This window comes from Schistocerca serialis, chromosome 1, assembly GCF_023864345.2.
Source record: "Schistocerca serialis cubense isolate TAMUIC-IGC-003099 chromosome 1, iqSchSeri2.2, whole genome shotgun sequence".
Classification (NCBI taxonomy): domain Eukaryota; kingdom Metazoa; phylum Arthropoda; class Insecta; order Orthoptera; family Acrididae; genus Schistocerca; species Schistocerca serialis.
This window is the reverse complement of record NC_064638.1, coordinates 380,908,376-380,932,298: the sequence shown is the minus strand read 5'-3', so window position 1 is coordinate 380,932,298 and position 23,923 is coordinate 380,908,376.

The window sequence follows — 23,923 nt, the reverse complement described above, 5'->3', positions numbered from 1 at the left end:
TGGAAATCCACAGTGTCAAGAGTGTGCCAAGAGTAGCAAATTTCGGGCATTCCCTCCCACCACGGACAACGCAGTGGCCGACGGCTTTCACTTAACGACCAAGAGCAGCGACATTTGGGTATGGCCTCTGTCAATCCATTGTGGACCTGGGACACAGACTGGTGGAATACTTAACAACGAAATTCGCCAATCAGCCGTGCAATTGAGAAATTATTTTATTTTCTCTATCAGTTTCGGCAATTCATTATGCCATCTTCAGGCCCCATAAGCGGCTCCTAAAAATAATCGATATTGGCATACTGGGGCCATATGTTTCTGGATGTTGTGAGTTCGTACTTTTAAGTGCTTCCTTCGAACACTTGAATGCAACTGTCAAGCAGTCTTCGAATGAAGCACCTGAACGAATTCACGACGTCCAGATATGGGCCCAATATGCCAATGTTGGTTATTTTTTAGAGCTGTATATGGGGCCTGAAGATGGCATAATGAATTGCCGAAACTGGCAGAGAACATAAAATAACTTCTCAGTTGCACGGCTGTTTGGCGAATTTCACTGTTAAATATTTGCGTAGAGTTGTCAGTGCTAACAGACAAGCAACACTGCTTGAAATAACTGCAGACATCAAAGTGGGACGTACGACGAACGTATTCGTTAGGACAGTGCGACTACATTTGGGGTCAATAGGCTATGGCAGCAGACGACCGACGTGAGTGCTTTAGCCAAGAGCACAACATCGCTTGCAGCGCCTCTTCTGGGCTCGTGCCCACGTCAGTTGGACCCTAACTACAGGAAAACCGTGACCTTGTCAGCTGAGGTCCGATTTCAGTTGGTAAGAAGTAATGGTAGGGTTCGAGTGTGGCGCAGATTCCACGAAGCCATGGACCCTGTCAAGAAAGCACTGTGCAAGCTGGTGGTCGGTCTTTAATAGTGTAGGCTGTGTTTATATGGGATGGACAGGGTTCTTTGGTACAACTACACCGATCATTTACTGAAAATTGTTGTTTTCGGCTGCTGGGAGACCATTTGCGGCCGTTCGTGTACTTCACGGTGCCAAATAACGATGGGATTTTGATGGATGACAATGCGCCTTGTCACCACCTCACAGTCGTTAGCGACTGATATGAAGAACATTCTGGACAGTTCGTGCGAATGATTTGGCCACCTAGATCGCCCGACACAAATCCCATCGAATATTTATGGGACATAATGAGGAGGACAGTTCGTACAGCGAAATCCTGCACTGGTAACACTTCCACAATTATGTACGGCTATTGAGACAGCATTGCTCAATACTGCTGCAAAGGACTTGCAGTGACTTGAGTCTATGCCACGTGGAGCTGCTGCACTACACGATATTAGGAGCTGTTCCATTATTGTTGTCACATCAGTGTAATCTCCAGCGTTCTTCTGCAGCACGCCATTTCGAAAGCTTCTATTCTCTTTTTGTCTACGCTGTTTATTGACCACGTTTTGCCATCCGGAGTGACCGAGCGGTTCTAGGCGCTACAGTCTGGAACTGCGAGACCGCTACAGTCGCAGGTTCGAATCCCGCCTCGGACATGGATGTGTGTGATGTCCTTAGGTTAGTTAGGTTTAAGTAGTTCTAAGTTCTAGAGGACTGATGACCTCAGAAGTTAAGTCCCATAGTGCTCAGAGCCATTTGATCACGTTTTACATCCCCACGAGGCTACACTGCAGATAATTATCTTCGGAAAATACTTCGTAGCAGTTACATTTATGTTCGATTTAACAGAAATCCATCTTCTTGCTACTGCCAGTCTGCATTTTAAATGTTCTCTACTTTGGGCATTATCAGTTATATTGCTCGTTCAAATGGCTCTGAGCACTATGGGACTTAACATCTGAGGTCATCAGTCCCCTAGAACTTAGAACTACTTAAACCTAAATAACCTAAGGACATCACAGACATCCATGCCCGAGGCAGCATTCGAACCTGCGACGGTAGCGGTCGCGCGGTTCCAGACTGAAGCGCCTAGAACCGCTCGGCCACACCGGCCGGCAGTTATATTGCTGCCCAAAGAGCAAAACACATCTACTACTTTTAGTGCTCATTTCTTAATCTGCGCTTGCTTTGTTTTAGTCTAGTTCTTGTTCATCTATATCGTCTTTCTAAGGCATTCTCCATTCCGTTTACCTGGTCTTCCAAGTCCTTCGCTGTCGCTGATAGAATTACAATGGCATCGGCAAACCTCAAAGCTTTTATTTGTTGTCCCTGTACTTTAATTCCTTTCCAAAATGTTTCCTTGTTTTCCTCCACAGCTTGTTCGAAGTACATATTGAAAACATCAGGCAATAAGCTACTGCTGTGTCTCATTCCCACATCAGCTATCGCTTCGTTGTCGTGTCCTGCGACTGTTGAAGCTGCAGTCTGGGTTTTTTGTATGAGTTGTAGATTATTTTTTGCTCCCTGATTATAAATGCTACTTTCAAAAATGTATTTCTCATCACTGTAAGCCATTGCAAGTCTTTCACTTTCTCTTGGTTACCCGCCTTCTTGCCTCTCTATCAGATTTTTTTTCCATCTCTTCTTTTCCATATCTCCCTTCCCAAGTCCATCTCTTTTACTCTCTGCCTCTGTTTCTCTCTCCTCCTCCTCCTCCTCCTCCTCCTCCTCCCTCCCTCTCTCTCTCTCTCTCTCTCTCTCTCTCTCTCTCTCTCTCTGTCCTTCTCCCTCTCTCTCTCTCTCTCTCTCTCTCTCTCTCTCTCTCTCCCCCCCCCCCCCCCTGCCCTCTCTCTCTACCTACTTTTTTCACTCATCTGTCACAAATCCTTTACTTTCACCTCTTATTTGTTGTTACTCTCACTTAAGCATTTCTCCAGTTAACTTTTAGAGTTAAATATCTTATTCCTTTGCAACTTTACACAACTCCTAACATTTAACACACCTGTTTTGTCACCTTACATCAGCGAACCCCGCAGGCTCCGACGTCGTTATTTTCCGTGTGGTGGGCACCGCTACTGTTCCTGGAGAATGCCAGTAACGGATGCTCTGGAGCTGGAACAAAGGCAACCACGCGGTGGCCGTTTCCTGCTGCACGAAACCAGGAGTTGTCCAAGCGGAGCGTGTCGGGCCGTCGCCCGTGTGGTGTATATATCACCGGCGGGTTTTTATCTTGGCCGACCACAGGCCACTGGGCACTCAGTGCGTGACCGAGATCCGATGCTGTCACTTTAATAACACGCCGCCGCGGAGGCCCGCAGTGCTACCGGTCCGATATCATCTGATCTGCCGCTGTCCCAATGTGAGCGGCGCGCTCTCCACCCCCTCTGCATCCCGCGCCATCCATAATTCACAACCCGAAACAAATGTTCGGCCAGTGGGAAGCGTTCCTCCAAATTATGGGAAATTTACGCACACACGAGCACTGCCACAACAGTGGAACCTGGAGAAATGAAATACTTATCGCTACCGGAGACCAGAAAATTAATTGAAATAGGGTTTCACCGTAGAATGTCGCACATGATTAACGAATTATTCATATATGATTCTATACAAAGGGTTTAAGAACGAATAATAAATATTTTATTTGGTAGTACTATAGATTCATTCGAATAAATCATTCCGTTCAATTTTTATTGGTCGCAGAGACACAGATGGCTGCAAAGGTAAGTCTTCATTTCGCGTACGTTGTTACTCCAGTTATGGGTTTTCGTTTTTTTTTTTTTTTTTTTTCTTTCGTTTCCTGTCGTTTCTTCGTTGCTCCAAAATTCATTGGCCTATGTTCCGCCTTTGCAACTAAATGAAAGGCAGTTTGTTTTTTGCCATACGCGTTTCGCTTCTTTTATTTATGAAGAATCTTCAGTGGCCTGTATTACATGTTTGTTCTTATATACAGGGTGAGTCACCTAACGTTACCGCTGGATATATTTCGTAAACCACATCAAATACTGACGAATCGATTCCACAGACCGAACGTGAGGAGAGGGGCTAGTGTAATTGGTGAATACAAACCATAAAAAATGCACAGAAGTATGTTTTTTAACACAAACCCACGTTTTTTTAAATGTAACCCCGTTAGTTTTGTTAGCACATCTGAACATATAAACGTAATCAGTGCCGTTTGTTGCATTGTAAAATGTTAATTACATCTGGAGATATTGTAACCTAAAGTTGACGCTTGAGTACCACTCCTCCGCTGTTCGATCGTGTGTGTCGGAGAGCACCGAATTACGTAGGGATCCAAAGGGAACGGTGATGGGCCTTAGGTACAGAAGAGACTGGAACAGCACATTACGTCCACATGCTAACACCTTTTTTTGGTCTTTTTCACTAGACGCACATGTACATTACCATGGGGGTGAGGTAAACGTACATACATGATTTCCGTTTTCAATTACGAAGTGAAATAGAGTGTGTCCCACTGGAAACGCGTCGACGTATGTGGTTATCAGCATGATGGTGCACCTGCACATTCCACAATTAACACTAGGCTGACCCTAGACAGGATGTTCGATGGGCGTTTCATAGGACGTGGAGGACGCATAAATTGGCCAGCCCGTTCTCCTGATCTTACACCTCTGGACTTCTTTCTGTGGGGTACGTTAAAGGAGAATGTGTACCGTGATGTGCCTACAACCCCACAGGATATGAAACAACGTATTGTGGCAGCCTGCGGCGACATTACACCAGATGTACTGCGGCGTGTACGACATTCATTACGCCAGAGATAGCAATTGTGTGCAGCAAATGATGGCCACCACATTGAACATCTATTGGCCTGACATGTCGGGACACACTCTATTCCACTCCGTATTTGAAAACGGAAACCACGTGTGTACGTTTACCTCAGCCCTCATGGTAATGTACATGTACGTCAGTGAAAAAGACAAATAAAAAGGTGTTAGCATGTGGACGTAATGTGCTGTTCCAGTCTCTTCTGTACCTAAGGTCCATCACCGTTCCCTTTGGATCCCTACGTAATTCGGTGCTCTCCGATACACACGATCGAACAGCGGAGGAGTGGTACTCAAGCGTCAACTTTAGGTTACAATATCTCCGGATGTAATTAACATTTTACAATGCAACAAACGGCACTGATTACGTATTTGTTTATATGTTCAGATGTGCTAACAAAACTAGCGGGGTTCCATTAAAAAAACGTAGGTTTGTGTTAAAAAACATACTTCCGTGCATTTTTTTATGGTTTGTATTAACCAATTACACTAGCCCCTCTCCTCACGTTCGATCGGTGGAATCGATTCGTCAGTATTTGATGTAGTTTACGAAATATATCCAGCGGTAATGTTAGGTGACTCACCCTGTATATAATAAATGTATTATGTAGTAGTTATAGATATGTTACTTCGTTGCATTTTCTCTATTTTTTTCTCTTCAGATTAGAAACAACTTTTGCAACACAAGTTTCGTGAGGTTGAACTATGGTTTGCTGTTATTTACGATTACAAACGTTGCTGGTCTATGTGTGCAATCGTGGAGATGTGTTCATTCGGTTCCCACACTCCAGCTGGCGTTTTTTCACCAACATTTATTACAACACATCACTTTCAATTTTCACTGTGTGATCAACATGTATGTGTTTACAGTGTGTAGTGTTTCTAGCAAACAAAAGACGAAACATAAGCACACTGCGACAGTTGGCAACACTAAACACTGTAAACACACACATGTTGATCACACAATGAAAATTGTAAGTGATGTATTGTAATAAATGTGGGTGAAAAAAAGTCAGCTGCAGTATGGGAACCGAATGAACACAACTCTAGGACCACACTCATGGATAACGATAATTTAACTTCACGAAACTTGTGCTGCAAAAGTCGTTTCTAATCTAAAAAACATGAGAAAACGTAACATATTTTTAACTACTTGTAGGGTTTTTCAGAGGTGATGGACAATATTCAGAGATGTAACAGGAATGATCATTCGATACAAAAAAGTGAAGTAAACATGCGATCTAAAACGCATATCTTAAGAACTATGAGCAATTCTTGATCTTCGGTACTATGAAACAAATCTCTTCCACTGCAGGCTCTTTGCTTTCCATATTTTGGAAAGTGGTATTATGGACCAAAACAAGGAAAAAATTCCAGTAAACAAGTGCTCTAAAATGCATATCTTGAATGTTGTGAGCTCTTGTTCATTAGAAGAGTTGTGTTTCAAAGTAGCAAAGATGAACAAGTGCTCATAGCTCTTTAGGTATGCATTTTAGAGCACATGTTTACCGGACTTTTTTTTCTTGTTTTGGTCGTCACTACCCCTTCCCAAAATATGGAAAGCAAAGAGCTTGCAGTAGAAGAGATTAGTTTCACAGTATCAAAGATCAAGAATTATTCATAATTCTTAAGGCATGCGTTTTAGAGTCAAGGTTTACTTGACTTTTTTTGTCCCGAATGATCATTCCTGTCATATCACTGAATATTGACCATCACTTCTGAATAGCGAGGTGGCGCAGTGGTTAGCGGACTGGACTCGCATTCGGGAGGACGGCGGTTCAAACCCACGTCCAGCCATCCTGATTTAGGTTTATCGTGAGTTCCCTAAACCGTTTCAGGCAAATGCCGGAATGGTTCCTTTGAAAGGGCACGGCCGACCTCCTTCCCCATCCTTCCCTAAGCCGATGTGACCGATGACCTCGCTGTTTGGTCACTTCCTTCCGAATCAAGTAACCAACCAGATATATGACAGGTCACTGACGATGCTTCTTAAATAAAAGAGCGAAATGCGCAAGGCAAAAAACAAAGCGCTTTGATTTAGTTGAAAAGAGAAACATACCTCCATGAATGTTATGGGTTTATTTATCGACTGTCATTTTCTATTTGAAGTTCAAACTGCTTGAGTTTACATAACGTAAGTTTTCAACTGTGATTGTGATTTGTTCTAATTCTACTGTATCGTTTAAGCTGACCGCACGCATTTACAAATTCTGAGTACGTCGATAAGGTATCTGTCCGCTCCTAACTGCAGAGTTCCAGATTCAAGAGCGCTTATTCGTGCTTTCATTAAACCGAGTGAACCTGGTACCAGGCCCAACTGTCATACCTCGTCTGAACGTGCAAATGAACAGGGAATTGATAAAGTAGAAGAGATTATTCAGTTGATCGAATGTAGTCCTTCGGCAAGAAGCATATGGATAATTTCTACACGTATCGCTGGTCCACATACAAGAATACGCCGGTCATTAGTATGCGCAGCCTCTAACCTTATCATTTACAGCTGGCTCAGCACCTTTCAGAAGGAGATGAAGGTACAAGATGGATTTCTCTCATTGACTAATTGCTAAACGCGAGGTAATCCCATTAATACTGTCGTGGCGGTATCAGTAACACCTGTAACTCACATCGGTGGTACGGCGATAATCTACATGCCTTTGTAGAGGCACGTTTTCAAGCACGCTTTGCTGCAAATTTGTGGCGTGGTCTGATAGATAATCAGTTGATTGGGCCTGTTGAGTTACAGCACCATTTTACAGGTCCCTCTTGAAAAAAAAAAAAAAAAAAAAAAAAAAAGCCTCCAGTATTATTGGAAGAAGGTCTTTAGGCTAGAAGATCGGATATGTTCTTCCAGCATGATTGGGCGCCCGCACTTCCTAGACACCATCTAAACCTAACATTCCCCATGTGGTATCGTTAGCTACGATGCCACAGTGTAGGTAAAAGTCCTTAGGTTGGCACTACGACACCGACACCGACGACAGCGCCCTGTAGCCGGCGCTGTGCAGCTCTACGAGCGCCGCTCCAGATTCTGCCCATTTGTTCGCGATTTGGCGACCAATCAACATTATCTCATTTTCATAGTGGGCGATCCACTACAGATTTTGCCTGTGTTAGCTTTGATACATCCGGCTTCGCACCTACGTGGTCATCACAGCCAAAGTTATGTAGCCCTGTATTTATTGTATTACGTACAGTAAAACCAATTTTACTTTAAAAGCAGTGCCGAGATTTTTACCTCACCTGCTCCTACTCCTACTCGCTTCCTACATTCAGCCTACCCTCCAGTTTAGAGGAGCAAACCCACGCGCCGCCTTCCAGGCGGGATACAAAACCCCAAAAGATGGATCGGGAGAACGTTTCTTGGCCACGATGGACCCTGCAGCTTACCCGTCTACATTTTTGCCTGTGGGGATGATTGGAAGCTGAAGTCTACAAAGAAAAGGTAAACATATTAGACAAATTGGTATTTCGGATTATGAATAGTGGTGCACTGATAAAAGAACCCCAACATGTCCTCAAAAGAGCTATACGTGATGTTGTCAGGATTCGAAAGTGCTTGATATTGAGATTTTCACTCTGCAACAGAGTGTGCGCTGATATGAAACTTCCTGGCAGATTAAAGCTGTGTGCCGGACCGAGACTCGAACCTGGGACCTTTGCCTTTCGCGGGCAAGTGCTCTACCATCTCAGCTACCCAAGCACAACTCACGCCCCGTCCTCACAGCTTTACTTCTGCCAGTACCTCATCTCCTACCTCCAAACAGTTTCATATTTGCTTGATATTGAATTTAATCACTTGCATTCTAACAGCTGTATCTTCGTAAACAATTAAAACTGACCAAAACAGGCAGTTCGAAGTCATACGCCTTGCGTGACGTGTCCGCTTCACGCCTTTGTTGCCACATACACACTGCAGCAACGATCTCAGGTCAGTGCCAGCTCTATGTTCATTATTCCCATGTGATAACGTGTGTTCACGTGTGGTTTCAATCTTCTGCAGAAGGGTTCATCGACTTATTTTTTGTAGCGAGAGTAATACAGGAGCGAGGACCCACACCAGTCTGTGTGCGTAAAGGGCAAGAAGACATTCGAAAATAAACTAAAACTGTCGATCGAACGTACTGAAGTTTTTTTACTGGTCTGACTAACAGTGAAGAAGCCAGGAATAATATAAATTCCGCACAAACTAATGAATTGGCAGCAAATGTTTGTGGTATTTCCGAATCGACAGTATTCCGTGTTAACAGTGCAGTAACATCGGCTGCATCACCAAATATCAGCACGTCTTTTGAGTCTCCAACAAGAAGCAGAATCGAAAACAAAAATCTTCGGAATTTGACGATTTTAACAAAACAGTAGTGCGTAGAAATGTACTTGGTACGACTTCTGATATTTTTAAAAATATCGGGAATCCGATACATCGACACATAGAATGATCGTTGTTCGGCATCGATATTTCGAGAAAATTATCGATATAGTGGCAGAGACGATATAGACATACGGAGCTATAAAAATATCGCCTTCACATTGTAAATATACTTCCGGTTTTAGAGCTGATTAAATACTGATTTATTATTAGATATTCTGTACATCAACAACCTAGCAGCTTGCTTATCCTTCTTAGACCAAAAAATGGAAGGAAAGCTATGCACGTCCACGCTTGACGATAACCACTTCGCTAACAATTATAATTGCATGTAAATTGCACAATAGAAGATGTCTGATGGGTCACTCGTTAGGATTCATCTACATCAACATCTACATGGATACTCTGCAACTCACATTCAAGTGCCTGGCAGAGGCTTCATCGAACCACCTTCACAATTCTATATTATTCCAATCTCGTACAGCGCGCGGAAAGAATGAACACCTATATCTTTCCGTACGAGCTCTGATTTCCCTTATTTTATCGTGGTGATCGTTCCTCCCTATGTAGGTCGGTGTCAACAAAATATTTTCGCATTCGGAGGAGAAAGTTGGTGATTGGAATTTCGTGAGAAGATTCCGTCGCAACGAAAAACGCCTTTCTTTTAATGATTTCCAGCCCAAAGCCTGTGATTTCTGTGACACTCTCTCCCATATTTCGCGATAATACAAAACGTGCTGCCTTTCTTTGAACTTTTTCGATGTACTCCATTAGTCCTATCTGGTAAGGATCCCACACCGCGCAGCAGTATTTTAAAAGAGGACGGACAAGCGTAGTGTAGGCAGTCTCCTTAGTAGGTCTGTTACTTTTTCTAAGTGTCCTGCCAATAAAACGCAGTCTTTGGTTAGCCTTCCTCACATCATTTAAGGATTCGTCAGATATCGGATTTGTCCGGAACACTTCATGTCCACTTCCCTGTTTCTTTTTATTATTATTTTCATTTCTGCCAATGCCAGCGATCCAACAGTTGGAGCGTGAAAAATGCGTGGTGATGCTAAACATTGCATTTTCTGTTGGTAGCGCCGAGCGTCAATTAAGCCAGCATGCCGTCATCTCGCCACTTCACCGGACAAAGTATCAGTGACCTTCTTGAAAAATCACACTGGTCGGTTTGGAACACTGTATGGAAGGTGTGTAAGGGCTTCCCAGCGAAACTTCTGCAGCGTACTCGAACTCGGCAACATCTGTCCCCGTGCGATTTTCATATTTTTGGAGCCCCGTAGAAAGACGTTCGTGACCGTCTATCTGGTCCCGAGGAAGAGCTGCACGCCTGGGTACAAACATGGTTCCGTAGGCAACTGCTTAACATTTTTTTTCCGTGAAGAGACTGACCGTCTTGTCTCACAGCGATGTAAATGTATCAACAGTTATAGCGATTACTTTTGAAATAATGAACTGTTAACTTACTTTTCTTCGTGTGTCGCGTTTTCATTTGACCGCGTCTCATATACAGGGTGGTCAGATCCAGTTTGAAAAGCTTGTAAGGGTGTTGCATGAGAGGCTGTGCTGAGAAATAATTGTTGAGAAAAAATTCGATACTTTACGCCGTTTCAGAGTTAACTAGTACTGAAGTTAGCTAACCAGGCCGTTGCACGAGCAAATTCATGCGGCCCGCCAGAGTGTCCTTTGTTTGCTTTCCTAAAAACTAAACAAGAAAGCGATGCTAAAGTTGTACTAAATTTGGAAATGGGACAGTAGTAAGAATAGACCCGGAGCCAAAGGCTGAGTAGTCTCGTGCGCTATCTTCTACACTAGAAGAACTGACACTAATTGTATATGGAGGGTCTTTTGGATCGGCGCGCGCAACGGTCTGATTGGCTAACTTCAATGCTAATAAATTCCGAAACCCTGCAACATCCTTACAATCTTTTCAGACTGTTCCTGACCACTCTGTATATCTGTGTATGTATGCACTTAGGAACAGGTGGATGGTATGTATACCTGCCTTAAAAGTCGCTGGAGAATGTAGGTAGCTTTCCAAGACACTGTTCAAGAGTGGGGTTGGTATCATTACATTTGACGTAAGATATCCCATATTTAATGTAGGCAACAAAGGTCAAGTGTCCCGAAAATGAATGAATACTCTGTTTAGTTTTCGTTGAGGCTCGTTCTGGACACAGTACGAAAATAAGTGCTCCACAAGGTGGGTACAAAAGTGGAGCGCCAATACACCTGCAGTAGTTCTCGCTCGAAAGCATAGGCTTCTGCGTCCTGCCCGCGATGAGAAGACGACGATATCCGCAGTGATGCCTAATCAGCAAAGCACGAGCGGTACGGAATGTCAGACCAGCTACGTACTCGTAATTAATTTGATATAGAGTTCTTAGCAAACATCTTAATGGAGATAAATCTTCAGATGAAAAAGCAACTTCGGGTATACCCCAGAAGAGTGGCATAGGGCCATTATTTTTTGCAATACGCATAAATTACCTGATGTACAGCGTCTAAAGTTAGATGAATATTTTCGTGAATGATGCTATTGTATACAGAGGAGTCGCAACGCTAGAAAATTGTAACAAGGAATGACGCATAATGCAAGGAGTGGCAATTGACGCCCTACATAAAAAACTGTAACGTATTGTTTACAAAAAAGTGACACGGGGGCCTATCAACAATCGTTCTTCCCACTAACTGTTCGCAACTGGAACAGGAAAAGGGGCCAAGTGTTAGTGGTACATAAAATGCCCTCCGCCACACGCCATCAGGTGGCTTCCGTAGTGTAGATACAGATACAGAAATTCGGGAAGAAAACACGAAGAAGACAGGCGCACTTACAGTTCCATAAGCATGTTAGAAGAAATACCGTTAATGAGATTCTCGATTAGAAATGAGCGGTAATGCATACCATTGGGCTTCTCACACAGCGAACGGAACGGTTACGTGACATGACTATTACAAGGAACATGGCTTCATTCACCATTTGGCTACCGAATTTCAGGTATCTGACGATTTCCTTGAATTGCTCTGGGCGGGTCCGGGGTTATTCCTGTAACTGGCTCAAAAGCCATTTCTTTCTCCACACTCCTCTAGTACATCTGAGCTTGTACTTCACTTACAATGACTTGGATGTTGACGAGAAGCTCAACTCTCTCTTACCCGCAGCCGCTGGAAGCAAGCAGTGTGCACTGCCTAGTGCCTAGGTGACAGCGCGCCTCTTATCAGCTAGCCTGCGGTGACTCTCTCCAGACGTGCGACGGCCGCTCTGAAGCAGATAGTGGTCCATATTTAGCTGCGAAGTGCCCCCTGGGGGCCAGAATATTTTCTGCCCCGAAAATGACCTCCGTGGAAATCAGGACGGATTACTTAGACAACGACCACGAGAAACCTAACAATGCGAAACCCATTTGGCATTCTTTCCGCACGCTGTACTAAGTACCACGAATAGAAAACGCTTTTGTGGGTGATATCTTTTCATCTTTGAGAATGGTTTGCGAATTTATTAACAGGAACATTGGAGCACTTTATCCTGGATGGAACCATTACCTACAGACACGTAAGTAATACCTAGTAAGTTTCCTTTACTTTACGTCTATGGTCACAAACTTTTTGTTAACAGATTACCGGTTTCGGTCTTTAATGACCATCATCAGATCTGCAGCAAAAATGGGAAAAACATAAATACTCTCGCAAACTGTATACAGCTTAAGAACAATACATAGACCATAATGAAAAGGAGTACTGACAAAATTTACATATGTACGGTTCAAATATGAAGAGGCATACCTGTTTCATAAAAACAAAGTCCTAATGTACTGCAGCCATAGTGGCACCGTCAAGTGTTAAATGCGCAATCAGCACCAGCATCGTCATATACGTATAAATAACATCACACGCACGAGTCATGTTGTCAGTAGTACTACTGTTTGAAACAAGCTGCCGTACAGTAGCTACAAGATATTTGTGTTGTAAGTTCACCAGATGTCGCTAATGTCAGCATACACTAGTTTTCAATAATTAATTGAAACAGCGAAAATAAACGAGGATACAATAGTTAAAGTCTGTAATAAGCTTATAACGCATAAAAGGCATTACAGTAATAAAAAGAACAACACGACAAAAGTAATATTGTTAAAAAGAGTAAGAGTTAAGAAACAGTGGTTGACATGTGCTCTAGTGCCAATATTCTAGATAATGACATAAATATTAAACACCGTTGATAGTGCACCGGGTAATATTAAACAACTATAAAACAAATCGCTAAAGGAGCCACAAATGAAAGAAAGCATTGTGCTGCACATAATCAGCGCCCTCTGTTTAGCGTTAACGCCAGAATTCCGCACAGGCGGGAAGTGGCTGGAGGAACGAGACCGGCAGACGGCCCCTCGTACCCTGCGGCACTCTGTTGCAAGAAGAGAATGATAAAATTCCGTAACAGTGGATGATCCACATTATCTGATTAATGCAGTCTATGAAATGAATAGAGAAGTAACAAGAACATACTAAAGTCATGCGTAAAACGTATGAAAACGAAGTAATTATGTGATGCACTCAGTACAAGGTGAACTTATCAACACACTTTTAACAGAGGTGTGCAGTCATCAGAGTAACCAAAACCCAGGCGATCATTGTAGGCAAAACCACCCCTTCCTTCCGCCTCCTTGATTTCTACATCACCATCTATGGCCGTCCTATCGCCCTCACTCCCACCCTTAAGTACCTTGGCGTCACCCTCGACCGTCGCCTCTCCTGGACTCCCCACCTCCGGACAATCCAAGCCAAGGCACGCTCCCGACCCAGTCTCCTCAAGCTCCTCTCCGGCCGTACGTGGGGTCTGGACCCCTCCACCATCCTCCACACCTATAAATCCCTCATCCGCCCTATCCTTTGTTGTGCCCATCCGGCTTGGATCTCCGCCCCCCCTCCCTTTTATAAATCCCTCCAAATCCTTGAACGCCATGCTCTCCGCCTCGCCTATCGCATCCGTCTCCCCTCCCCCACGCGGATCCTGTATGATCTCATCCCCTTCCCCCACCTCCTCCTTTTCCTTGAAAGGATACGGATCCTGTACACCTCCCATAAACTCGACCCTCCTCACCCGCTCGTCTCCCCAATCCTCTCCCATCCCCGCCCGCTGCCGCGCCTGTATTCCCACGTCCCGCCCGGTCTCCATCTCTCCACCCTCCTTACTCTCTCCCAAGGTGGCTTCCGCCAGCTCCCCCTCCCTGATGATGTCCTCCTCCCCTCCATCTACCCCTCCTATCAACTTTGACCCTGCCCCGCCACCCACTTCCGTTGTCCTCTCCTTTAGGCACCCTCCCTCCCTCCCTTCCCTTCCCTCCTCTTTCCTTTCCCCCCTCCCTCCTCCCCTCTCCACCGGGCTTCCCCTCCCCCTTCCTCCCTCCCCCTCTCTCCTTTGCCCATGGCATCTCTGCTCCCGCCTCTCCCATTCCCCTTCCCATTCCTCCTCCTCCACCTCCTCTCTTGGCAGGCCCCGGACTCGTACACGCTCAGTGAACATTCGCGCGCTGGAGATCATCGCCATCAGTGTTTAGTGTGTGGGCATCGTTTTGTGTTTCGTGCAGTTACAACTCAACTGTTCACATGTGCCGTCACCGCCGTGTTTTGTGCGCCGTGTCTCCAAGTGTTAGTGTTTTTTTCGTCCAACGTGAACCGCTTCTTGTTTATTGTTTTTTTGTATCTCCATTTTTTGCCCGCCGTTTTTTGTATTGTATATATCACCTCTCTGTCATGTTTATTGTTCCACTTAAGGCTGAAGAGCAGCGTACTATGCTGTTGACAGCCCGCCTGTATAGGTGTTTAAAATTACAATAAAGGAAAAAAAAATCATCAGAGTAAAACATTGTCAAATAAAGTAATACCTAGTGTGTCACACAGAAATGTAGTGCGATAGTTAGCAATGAGTTTCATAGATAAAATTGACGGTAAAGATTGCGATGACGAACGAATATATGCAAGATAAAAAATAATTTATGTGGCAACAAGCTGTAAATTTACAGGTTTTTTTCTGTATAATTGGCTAATCATTTCCACTATGGTTCAGAAGGAGCTGCTAACGAGAAACATATTTAGTCTGCAATTGAAAACGCTTCATCAATCTGTCAGATGTTTTATTTCCCCAGGCAGATGGTCGAAAGCTGTACAGTTGTAACTTTCACACACTTATAGGCCAAAGTTTGAATCAATAAGGCATTAAAGCAGATCATTTTTCATTGTAACGTTGTACTTGTGAATATATCTGTTACTCTTAAACTCAAAAGGATAGTTGACAACAAATTTCAGAAGTGAATAAATGTACTTAACGAGATGCCTCCAAGATTTACGTGTCTCAACTCCACACATAAGTGTTGTTACTTTTTGTGCAATTAATACTTTTGACTTAAGTGAGGAATTCCTTCAGACTATTACTCCACATGACATCAGCGAACGAAAATATGCAATACGTATTAGCTTACGAATCTCTAAATCCCCAAAGTTGGCAATTATTCATATGACAGAAGTAGTCGAACCTAAACGTTTTAGCAGGTCTACTATTTTGTTTTTTCCAGATTACATTTTCATCAGTTTGTACATCTAAGGACTTGGAATTTTCTCTCTATTCATTATTTCTTGTTAGTGTACTAGCTTAATATGATGAGGGATATGATATCGAACGAGCTGTGTTTTCAAAGTTTAAAGCTGGCCCATTTACGCAAAACCAGTCAGTAAGCTTCCCAAAAACATCATATACTATTTTCTCTGTATATGCTTCTTGCTCGATTTCACAAAAATGCTTGTATCACCTGAAAACATGACTAATTCTGCCTCCAGATTCACGTAAAATGGTGGCTGGAAGAAAATACTGCTGGTTTCTTACTGAAGGTGAAAACAGCAACCAATTAGTTTTTGTTGCTCGGTGTGAAAAAGACGGATCCGTTACCATTCTGACGTGGTAGATTCATCTTCAAATCGCTATTCACATTTATTTTGTAACTTCAACGTATGACTAGCGCTTGCAGACAACAAGATGCCGGCGGTTTCAAGCTGTGATCAAAGCGTATGGGGACGGTGTTGCGATAGGGCACGTTACGTACAGTGGAGCACTATTCTACAATTACATAACCAGCTTCGTAAGTGGACAAGTTAGTTCTTTAATGTCGAACGTTCTGCGCGGTTTATGCATGGCTGGCATCTCCTTAGGCTTTAATCAGGAATCAGATATATAGTGAATAGATAAGAGGTGGTTTTAAATCAGTACCGATTACCACTAAGTTGACGAAATCGATGTGGATGTGGTTCAGATACAGACTAGTCCAGAAAATTATGTCACGAAGCAGAACCTCTGCATTACTTCGAGTAAATGGCGCGAATGTTGACCTCTGACGGTTACGCAACCGACAGATGTCCGGATGGAGGTGAAAAAGATGAGACTGAGTCAATAAGATGCAGATTAGCGAAGGGAATGTGACCTCAAACTATACAATGTTTACGTCTATACTCCGTAAGTCACCTTACGGGGTGTTGCGGAGGGTACCTACAATTGCACCGTCATTTTCACCCTTTTCTGTTTAATTTGCGAATGGTGCGTGGAAGGAATGACTGTTCATAAACATCCTCTGATTTTCTGGTCGTAACCATTTCGCGAGACATACATGGGTTGGGCAAAAATATGGAGTCAACACGAGAAATACGAGGGATGGAACTTTAATAGTGGCAACTATTTATTTACAGCTCGTACAAAATAGATACGTGTTTCAAAGTTTAACTGACCTTCAAAGTAGTCACCAGCATTGTGTATAACCCTTTGCCAGTGATGTGGAAGTCGTAGGATACTCTTAGCAGTGCCAGTTGTGTTGACAGTTCGAGCGGCGCGGTCTATTGCCCGACGAATCTGTAGCAGTTCTGAAGCGCATGCCGTGAAGTGTTTCCTTCACTTTAGAAATCGAGTTGAACTTACGCGTAAGTCAGGAGCGTGCAGCAGGTGGTATAGCACTTAGCAGCCCCATCAGTCAAACAAATCAGTAACAGCTTGCACTGTACGTGCTTGAGCATTGTCCTGTAAAATTATGGTCAGGTCCTGCAGCAAGTGTGATCACTTCTGTCTCTATGCGGTTCATTTTTCAAACACAGCCTACGACTAGCTTAGAGACAGAAGTGATGACTACCGCACTCGCCTGACTGATTTCGAGCAAATCGGTAATGCTCTCGCGCTCACTAAACAAACCCGAGACCAAACGCGCCACTCATCGTTGAAACTTTGCTATCTGTTTTGTTGCTCCTACTTGATAAGGGTCCCAAACTGAGGGACAATACTCAATAACCGGACAACAAGTACCTTGTAAGGCGCTTGTTAAGTGGATTCATTACATTTACTTAAGATTCTTCCAGTGACTCGAATGGTTCAAACGGCTCTGAGCACTATGGGACTTAACTTCTGAGGTCATCAGTCCCCTAGAACTTAGACCTACTTAAACCTAACTAACCTAAGAACATTACACACATCCATGCCTGGGGCAGGATTCGCACCTGCGACCGTAGCGGTCGCGCGGTTCCAGACTGAAGCGCCTAGAACCGCTTGGTCATAGCGGCCGGCTAATGACTCGAATGTTGGAAGCTGGTTTATGCTGTGTGTTCATTCCACATTAGGCCGCTCCAGGTGGTTACTCCGAGGTATTTTACGGTTGTTACGGTTTTCGCTACGGTCGCAGGTTCGAATCCTGCCTCGGACATGGATGTGTGTGATGTCCTTAGGTTAGTTAGGTTTAATTAGTTCTAAGTTCTAGGCGACTGCTGACGTCAGAAGTTAAGTCGCATAGTGCTCAGAGCCATATTTGATACGGTTTCCAGTGACTTTTCCCCAACAGCGTAATGGAACAGTTAAATATCTCTTCGCCTATTTACTCGCAGCACTTCACATTAATTTTCGTTCAGAGGCAACTGATCCTCCACAGGTCTACCTGCCTTCCGCTACAGTCTTCTGATATTACCACGTTCTTATAAATAACAGCGTCGTCTTGTCTGCAAAAAGGCTCATGGAGCTTCCGACGCTATCCACTACATCACTTATATACAGGGCTACTATAAATAATTCATTCATTTCCGAAGTTCTATAGTTCCTGAAGTAGTACACGTACAACTGTGACTGATGTATAAATACAATCGTAAACTCACCGAGCTTGTTCTGTGTCCACGAGTGTGCGTTATAAGAACAGTGCCTTGACAAAGTGGCGACAAAGCAAGAAAAGGGTCTTTTTTTTTTTTTTTTGAGGTGAAATACGCGACATGTTTGTCTGTTACAACATTCCAGCGTGCATGCAGAAGAATATGGAGAAGAATCGCCACGTGAACAAGGTTACTGTGCGTTGTATCGACAGTTTAGGAACACTGGCTGTCTTTGTAAACAGAAAAATACGGTAGACTAGCTAGGCCAGATGCAACCATGGACGGGAGGAGGAGTCAAAGTTCCGTGCGCAGTCCGGAAAATAAAAATATCAACAGTCCGTGCAAGCCACGAATTCCCAAAAGTACGACAAACTGTGTGGGTGATTTTGCGACGACGTTACATTTCATACCATACCATCTACGGCGTGCGCAACCATTAAAACCAAAAGACTATGGCCAGGGTCTTCGATTTTGCTTCACATTACAGGAAACAATTGAGAATGAACATTTCGCCTCCAAGCTGACATTCACCGACGGAGCAACCTTCCAGCGATCTAGAAAGGTTCATCATTTCAATGTGAGAGTTTGGGGCAGTGAACAGTCTCATGAAATTGCGGCGCGCGAACAAGATTCGCCTAAAGATAATGTTTACCGTGCAATGTCATAGATGAAGCTGTACGGACCGTTTTTGTTCTGTGAAACGACAGCGACGGGTATATCTTAGCTTGATATGTTATAGTTGTGAATGTTTCGGCAACTGGCTACTGATTCAGAGAAGTTCATCTTCCAATAAGACGGCGCCCCACCTCATTGGATCATCGCTTTCGTCACTATCTAAACGAGGGAACTACCTCATCGCGGAATTGGGTGTAGTGGTGAAGATGATGTGGGCTTGTCCCTTGATCCCCCACATCACCTGACCTAACGTCTTGTGTCTTTTTCCTTTGCGTGGTGCACAACGGACCGTGTTCACGTACTCCAACCGCCAAGAAACCTGGACAGCCTCAGAGATCGCATCAATGGTGCTGTGACGATCGCTAAGAGGATGTTGGTATATAGGTTATGGAACGAACTTGATTTCCTCTTAGACATGTGTCTTGTGACCGGAGTGGCACTAACAGCACATATGTAGAGTGGCAAAATGCGAACTTGGTGAGTTCAAAGTGCTAATCATGCCTTAATCTTATGTGTACATGTAATACATTACTGGCCATTAAAATTTCTACACCAAGAAGAAATGCAGATGATAAACGGGTACTCATTGGAGAAATATATTACACTACAACTGACATGTGATTACATTTTCACGCAACTTGGGTGCATAGATCCTGAGAAATCGGTACCCAGAACAACCGCCTCTGGCCGTACTAACGGCCTTGATACGCCTGGGATTTGAGTCAAACAGAGCTTGGATGGCGTGTACAGGTACAGCTGCCCATGCAGCTTCAACACGATACCACAGTTCATCAAGAGTAGTGACTGGCGTATTGTGACGAGCCAGTTGCTCGGCCACCACTGACCACACGTTTTCAATTGGTGAGAGATCTGGAGAATGTGCTGGCCAGGGCAGAAGTGGAACATTTTCTGTAGGCCCGTACAGTACCTGCAACATGCGGTCGTGCATTATCCTGCTGAAATGTAGGTTTTCGCAGGGATCGAATGAAGGGTACAGCCACAGGTCGTAACACATCTGAAATGTAACGTCCACTGTTCAAAGTGCCGTCAATGCAACAAGAGATGAGCGAGACGTGTAACCATCACGCCAGGTGATACGCCAGTATGGCGGTGACGAATACACGCTTCCAATGTGCGTTCACCGCGATGTCGCCAAACACGGATGCGACCATCATGATGCTGTAAACAGAACCTGGATTCATCTGAAAAATTGACGTTTTGCCATTCGTGCATCCAGCTTCGCCGTTGAGTACACCATCGCAGGCGATCCTGTCTGTGATGCAGCGTCAAGGGTGACCGCAGCCATGGTCTCCGAGCTGATAGTCCATGCTGCTGCAAACGTCGTGGAACTGTTCGTGCAGATGGTTGTTGTCTTGCAAACTTTCCCATCTGCTGACTCAGGGATCGAGACGTGGCTGCACGATCCGTTAGAGCCATGCGGATAAGATGCGTGTCATCTTGACTGCTAGTGACACGAGGCCGTTGGGATCGAGCACGGTGTTCCGTATTACCCTCCTGAACCTAACGACTCCATATTCTGCTAAGAGTCATTGGATCTCAACCAATGCGAGGACCAATGTCGCGATACGATAAACCGCAATTGTGATAGGCAACAATCCGACCTTCATCAAAGTCGGAGACGTGATGGTACGCATTTCTCCTCCTTACACGAGGCATTACAACACCGTTTCAGCAGGCAACGCCGGTTTGTGTATGAGAAATGGGTTGGAAACATTCCTCATGTCAGCACGTTGTAGGTATCGCCACCGGCACCAACCTTGTGTGAATGCTCTGAAAAGCATATCAAAACATCTTCTCCCTGTCGGTTAAATTTCGCGTCTGTAGCACGTCATCTTCGTGATGTAGCAATTTTAATGGCCAGTAGTGTACTTTGTAAAATATAGAGTTCTGAATAAGAATGAATCAATTTCTTGGGACGCTGTACAAAGCAAAACCTGATCTGCATCCTCACTGTGGCGCTACTAGCGCCACTATTACGCGACTGGCGGAAATTTGAATAGACATCATCTTTCAGATGTAGAAACACGCCTACCAACTCTCGTTTTTATGTCGCACAGCTCCTTCTTGGTGCTGCGATGTTTTTTTTTTTTTCGTTAGTGTATACGGTCCGGTGCTCGGTAAATAAGTATTTTTCTCACTGTCGACCTCTTGCAACAAATTGAGCTATGGAAAAGAAGGAGTAGAGCTGGACTTTCGTTATTTGCAAATTTTCCTTTTTCGCAGTCAACGCACTGCCGCTGGAATTCACCAGGCAGTGCCCGAGTTCCTCGTGCTCAGATACCGGCCTGAGTAGATCCTGCGAGCGAGGGAGGCGAACCCGCGTCCCGCGCCACGAGACAAATATTTATGCGGGGAGGGGCCTGGAAACCGCCCAGCGCCAGCGCGTGTCTCAGCCGTCTTCGGCGCCGCCACAGCCGCTGACGAAACCGCACTGGAGGGTTGCGCGCGGGCAGGATGGCCGGCCGGCAGCCCTCCGACTTTTCCACTCGGCCGATACCTCGCAAACACCGCCGGTGATAGGCACAAACAACAACGCATCCGCGTTATTTTCCACCGGCGATTTGCTTTTTCGTGCTGTTTTTCCTTTCCTACTGAACAGCCAGTGGATGGCCAACGCCGAGGGAGTTGGAGTATTCCAGTTGTTAAAAGGCGATTTCCGGTAACGGCCACAAAACATTTGTCTGTGCAGAGAATGTTTGTTGTGAGGTGCGTTCAGAAAATATCACTAATGTTCTTTATTTTTGCGAGGCAACGAAGCGTCCGTACTATTGACCTGTCGTTGGCGGATCTTTATGCGTCACAATTTCTCGAGTAACTACAGTATTTCACATTGTTTGCTGCTATCTCCTATAGTTTACGAGCTTTTCTATTTTGAGTGTTCATTGTGATGTTTACAATGGCTCATTGACAAGACCAACAATCCAACATGAAATTTTGTGCGATATTGGGGGAACACATAAACAGAATACAAAGTCGTAAATAGCCACCTCACAACTACTCTCTACAGCGCTTTATTGTACTTAGGTATCACTTGTTCAGTTCTGGATTTTTTGTTAAATCTAATCTACTCAATAGCTTTCAATAATTTTATCTTCAGCCATTATGACTGTGGCCTCGCATTGTGAAAAAATTATTAAATGTCTGCCTAGCCAAGCATTTGAGGATGTACTTCGCTTCCAACAGCTAAAGATAAAATTATTGAAAGCTATTGAGTGCTTTAGACTTAACAAAAAATGCAGACTTGAACAAGTTATACCAAATTACATTAACATTAAGACCAAAACTACTTCTAGACCAGCTAATAGTGCATTGGAGAAGATACCTGATAATAGCACTTTGAAGCCGAAATCATGATTGTGTAAGTGTAAATGTAACAATGGAAATAAATAACAGTCTAATGGCGGTACTAACTTTAAAGAAATATCCGTGTTTACCGCAGCAGACAGTTGGAAGTATAGGACCCGTGATCTCTATGCCACCTGCAGTGCCAACGTAACAACACTATATATACCATACCGTATTAACTCTATAACATTCATTTTCGCGTTAAAAAAGGAAATGTAAACAAAAAATTAATACGGATAAAATGGAAATCTGGATTAATGAGGGCCGGATAAAAGACTTTTTTCTGCCCAACGCGCTTGTAGAATCATTCTGTTTCTCTGAGCCTACCGTAACGGCAACGGTTTACCCGGACATGTTGGGACGTCAAGTTGCACCTCAGTTACAGGGTAGTGTTTCAGCAAGACGATGCACCACCACACGGGGGGTATTTGTTCGCCAGCCCTTGGATGAAACCTTTCCGGAGAGAGACGATCCAACATCATGGCAACCAATTTCACCAGACATAAACCCTATCCACTTTCCGGGAGTTACGTTAAAAGTAAAGTGTTCAGTTGCTCAGCTACTGATGTGTCAGCTCTTACGAGGGCAATAGGAGATGCTGGAAAAGACATGGAGAGAAAATGATTACGCCTAGATATTCTGCGCGCAAGAAGCGGAGCGCATGAGTTTAGCTACCATCTGCAACAAACCGCACAGCTGTATCTGTAAATTTTTGTAATTAGGGAAAGGTTTTATGATCGCCCTGTACTGTGTGAACAGCGAGAGTTCCAATACGCTTTCCCGGAGCACGCTTAAAGTTACTTCTACTTCTGTCGATGACTCCCTCTCCAAGATGACATGCTCCGTCCTCCCTAACAAGAAATGCTCAAGACAGTCACAAATTTTGTTTGGTAAGTCATAAAGTCGCATTTTTGTTAATAATATTGGTGTGGTGCTGACTCAAACACTTTTGAGAAGTCAAGAAATAGTTCAACCACCTGACTTAATGTATCACAAGAGTAACTGCAGTAGTCGCATACTAATGGCTTAGTGAAATGTTTTGCCATGTTTCCGTTTCGCAACGTTGTACTTTTCTTTTCTGGTGCGCTCTTTGCACCCTTACTGAATTTCAGTCTAACGTTGGCGTCCTGAAATACAGTAGAAAGAGCGCTGGAGTATATTGCAGCGTGACGTGTTACACACTTGCGCATGAGATACACGTAATTTGTGGAAGCTTGTTATCCACTTGAAACAGTCGCATAACGTGAGAATTTCGAGAATATTTACTTCAGCTCAAAGAGAGTCGTCGGGAGATAGTGAGAGCCCATCCTAGACAGATAACTAAGCGCAAACTAGCAGCGGTTCGTTGACACAGGCGTCCGCTGTCAGAACGGAAGCCGACGCACAAACCGACAAGACAAGAGCGCCTAAGGAACAGCGGTAGCGGCTCGTCTAGCTCAGACTCCACTGTCGTTCATCACCCTGTCCGCCCCTCTAACTAGCTGAACATGTCCCCGAGATTTCGCTCCGCGGCATTTAGGACGACTGAACAAGCTCAAGAAATCGAATGCGCTTAAACCTTACAAGTTACTTGAGGAAATATGCCACGTTTCTCTACAGAACAAAAATGATGACAGCCATTTCGAATAATAGCTGGACTTTTTAAATGCTGGAATGTAAAA